This window comes from Oncorhynchus masou, unplaced genomic scaffold (assembly GCF_036934945.1).
Source record: "Oncorhynchus masou masou isolate Uvic2021 unplaced genomic scaffold, UVic_Omas_1.1 unplaced_scaffold_1656, whole genome shotgun sequence".
Lineage (NCBI taxonomy): Eukaryota > Metazoa > Chordata > Actinopteri > Salmoniformes > Salmonidae > Oncorhynchus > Oncorhynchus masou.
In genome coordinates, this window is record NW_027006681.1 from 65,211 (window position 1) to 70,210 (window position 5,000).

Sequence of the window (5,000 nt, forward strand, 5' to 3'; positions counted from 1 at the left end):
GAGAGAGAGATATGAAGAAAAGAGAGAGAGAGAGATATGAAGAAAAGAGAGAGAGAGAGATATGAAGAAGAGAGAGAGAGAGAGAGAGATATGAAGAAAAGAGAGAGAGAGAGAGATATGAAGAAAAGAGAGAGAGAGAGAGACAGAGAGAGAGAGAGAGAGAGAGAGATATGAAGAAAAGAGAGAGAGAGAGAGAGAGACAGAGAGAGAGAGAGAGAGAGAGATATGAAGAAAAGAGAGAGAGAGAGAGATATGAAGAAAAGAGAGAGAGAGAGAGAGAGAGAGAGACAGAGAGAGAGAGACAGAGATATGAAGAAAAGAGAGAGAGAGAGAGAGACAGAGATATGAAGAAAAGAGAGAGACAGAGATATGATGAAAAGAGAGAGAGAGACAGAGAGAGATAGAGAGACAGAGATGTGAAGAAAAGAGAGAGAGAGAGGGAGAGAGAGAGAGAGAGAGAGACAGAGATATGAAGAAAAGAGAGAGAGACAGAGAGAGAGACAGAGATATGAAGAAAAGAGAGAGAGAGAGACAGAGATATGAAGAAAAGAGAGAGAGAGAGAGACAGAGAGAGAGAGAGAGAGAGAGAGACAGAGATATGAAGAAAAGAGAGAGAGAGACAGAGAGAGACAGAGATATGAAGAAAAGAGAGAGAGAGAGAGATATGTAGAAGAGAGAGAGAGAGAGAGACAGAGAGAGAGAGAGAGAGAGAGAAAGACAGTAATATGAAGTGTAAGTCTCTGAATGTGTACTTTTACATCTCTGATGTCGTAAAGACATTTAATTCTGGACTCATCTCATATTATACAGTTGAAGTGGGAAGTTTACATACACCTTAGCCAAATACATTTAATCTCCGTTTTTCACTGACATTTAATCCGAGTAAAAATTCCCTGTTTTAAGTCAGTGAGGATCACCACTTTACTTGAAGAATGTGAAATATCAGAATAATAGAAGAGATAATTATTTATTTCATCTTTTGTTTCTTTCATCACATTCCCAATGGGTCAGAAGTTTACATACACTCAATTAGTATTTGGTAGCATTGCCTTTAAATTGTTTAACTTGGGCCAAATGTTTTCGGGTAAGCTTCCACAAGCTTCCCACAATAAATTGGGTGAATGTTGGCCCATTCCTCCTGACAGAGCTGGTGGAACTGAGTCAGGTTTGTAGGCCTCCTTGCTCGCACATGCTTTTTCAGTTCTGCCCACAAATTTTCTATAGGCTTGAGGTCAGGGCTTTGGGATGGCCACTCAAATACCTTGACTTCGTTGCCCTTAAGCAACTTTGGAAGTATGCTTGGGGTCATTGTCCATTTGGAAGACCCATTTGCGACCAAGCTTTAACTTCCTGACTGATGTCTTGAGATGTTGCTTCAATATATCCACATAATTTTCCATCTACATGATGCCATCTATTTTGTGAAGTACACCAGTCCCTCGTGCAGCAAAGCACCCCCACACCATGATGCTGCCACCCCCGTGCTTCACGGTTGGGATGGTGTTCTTCGGCTTGCAAGCCTCCCCCTTTTTGCTCCAAACATAATGATGGTCATTACAGCCAAACAATTCTATTTTTGTTTCATCAGACCAGAGGACATTTCTCTAAAAAGTACAATCTTTGTCCCCATGTGCAGTTGCAAGCCGTAGTCTGGCTTTTTTATGGCGGTTTTGGAGCAGTGGCCTCTTCCTTGCTGAGCGGCCTTTCAGGTTATGTCGATATAGGACCCGTTTTACTGTGGATATAGATACTTTTGTACCTGTCTCCTCCAGCATCTTCTGTCTCCTCCAGCATCTTCACAAGGTCCTTTGCTGTTGTTCTGGAATTGATTTGCACTTTTCGCACCAAAGTACGTTCATCTCTAGGAGACAGAACGCGTCTCCTTCCTGAGCGTTATGACGGCTGTGTGGTACCATGGTGTTTATACTTGCGTACTATTGTTTGTACAGTTGAACGTTGAACCTTCAGGCGTTTGGAAATTGCTCACAAGGATGAACCAGACTTGTGGAGGTCTACAATTTTTTTCTGAGGTCTTGGCTGATTTCTTTTGATTTTCCTATGATGTGAAGCAAAGAGGCACTGAGTTTGATGGTAGGCCTTGAAATACATCCACAGGTACACCTCCAATTGACCCAAATGATGTCAATTAGCCTATCAGAGGCTTCTAAAGCCATGACATCATTTTCTGGAATTTTCCAAGCTGTTTAAAGGCACAGTCAACTTAGTGTATGTAAACTAGTGTATGTAAACTTCTGACCCACTGGAATTGTGATACAGTGAAATAATATGTCTGTAAACAATTGTTGAAAAATTACTTGTGTCCTGCACAACGTAGACGTCCTAACCGACTTGTCAAACAAACTATAGTTTGTTAACAAGAAATTTGTGAAGAGGTTGAAAAAATGAGTTTTAATGACTCCAGCTTTAAGTTTATGTAAACTTCCCACTTCAACTGTATCTAGACTGAATGAATTAAATATCTTTAGATTGTAACCTGGATTTATCCTTTATTCCTTTGTGATGTCATAGTGTGGTGTGAGTTGGGGTGGGCAGTCTATGTTAGTTTTTCTATATTTTCTATTTCTGTGTTTGGCCTGATATGGTTCTCAATCAGAGGCAGCTGTCTATCGTGAGAACCATATTTAGGTAGCCAATTTTCATTCGTGTTTTGTTGGTGTTTTTTTATTTTCAGTCTTTGTGTGTCTGCACCAGATAGATGTTTCGGTTGTCACTTTGTTGTTTTGTATTTTTTGAAGTGTTCAATTTCTTATTACGCTGCGCATTCTCCTCGCTTCTCCTCCTCAGAGGAGGAATGACGTTACAATGGAAGAAAATAATGCAGTATGTTTCATAGGATGGACCCAAACAGAGCCACTACTGGACTGAGACCACATCAGAAATGGTGTGTGTGTGTGTGTGTGTGTGTGTGTGTGTGTGTGTGTGTGTGTGTGTGTGTGTGTGTGTGTGTGTGTGTGTGTGTGTGTGTGTGTGTGTGTGTGTGTGTGTGTGTGTGTGTGTGTGAAGCCACATTAATAAAGAGTGTGTTGGCTGGGTCTGTGATTGGTTATTGAGTGATGCCATAATGGAATTTTAATTAGACTTGTTCTTGTCTCATCCATTCTCTCTCTCTCTCTCTCTCTCTCTCTCAAGTCAATTAAATTCAAAGGGTTTTATTGGCATTTGAAACAAAGGTTTACATTGCCAAAGCAAGCTAAATAAAACATGTATAAAACTGAGAAGAAACAAATTTAACAAAATCTCTGTCTTGCTCTCTCTCTCTCTCTCTCTCTGTCTCTGTTTGTCTCTTTCTGTCTGTCTCTCTCTCTCTGTCTCTCTCTCTCTGTCTCTCTCTCTCTGTCTCTCTCTGTCTCTCTCTCTCTGTCTCTCTCTCTCTGTCTCTCTCTGTCTCTCTCTCTGTCTCTCTCTGTCTCTCTCTGTCTCTCTGTTTCTTTCTCTCTGTCTGTCTCTCTCTCTCTCCCTCTCTCTTCGTCTCTCTCTCTCTCTCTCTCTATTGTCTATGTATCACCTCTATCTCTCTATTTCTATCTAAACCTCTTAATTGGATGTCATTGTGACAAACTCATCTCATTACGGCAATGTTTTGCTGGTCATGCTTTCGGGAACACACACACACACACACACACACACACACACACACACACACACACACACACACACACACACACACACACACGTTCAGGAGGAGTAATTTAGTCCTTGATGGAGCAGTGTTGAATGGTTTACTGAGGTAAATCACATCGTTTAACCGGTTTACTGAGGTACATCACACTGTTTAACCGGTTTACTGGAGGTAAATCACACCGTTTAACCGGTTTACTGAGCATACATCACACTGTTTAACCGGTTTACTGAGGTAAATCAAACCGTTAAACCGGTTTACTGAGGTACATCACACCGTTCAACCGGTTTACTGAGGTAAATCACACCGTTTAACCAGTTTACTGAAAATCATGCCGTTCAACCGGTTTACTGAGGTAAATCACAATTTAACCGGTTTACTGAGTAAATCACACCGTTTAACCGGTTTACTGAGGTAAATCACACCGTTTAACCGGTTTACTGAGGTAAATCACACCGATAACCGGTTTACTGAGGTAAATCACACTGTTCAACCGGTAGAACCGCTGCCTCGGAACAGGACAAACCAGGTTTTACTCAATCTTACCGTTTTGAGTAAAATGACAAGAGGGGTCATTTTTGAAGAATCTGAAATCTAATTTATATTTTCATTTGTTTAACACTTTTTTGGTTACTATTTAATTCCATATGTGTTATTTCATAGTTGTAGAAAAAATAAAGAAAGAAAGACCCTTGAATGAGCTGGTGTTCTAAAACTTTTGACTGGTACTGAATAGAAAATACACACACTCGGAGGGTCACTAAACATTGTCCTTGTTTTTGAAAGAAAAGCACATTTTTTTGCCCATTAAAATAACATCAAATTGATCATAAATACAGTGTAGACATTGTTAATGTTGTAAATTACTATTGTAGCTGGAAACGGCTGATTTTTAATGGAATATCTGCATAGGCGTACAGAGGCCCATTATCAACAACCCCCACTCCTGTGTTTCAATGACAAGTTGTGTTAGCTAATCCAAGTTTATCATTTTAAATGGCTAATTGATCATTATAAAACCCTTTTGCAATTATGTTAGCACAGCTGAAAACTGTTGTCCTGATTAAAGAAGCAATAAAACTGGCCTTCCTTAGACTAGTTGAGTATCTGGAGCATCAGCATTTGTGGGTTCGATTACAGGCTCAAAATGGCCAGAAACAAATAACTTTCTTCTGAAACTCGTCAGTCTATTCTTGTTCTGAGAAATGAAGGCTGTTCCATGAAAGAAATTGCCACGAAACTGAAGATCTCGTACAATGCCGTGTACTACTCCATTCACAGAACAGCACAAACTGGCTCTAACCAGAATAGAAATAGGAGTGGGAGGCCCCGGTGCATAACTGATCAAGAGGACAAATAC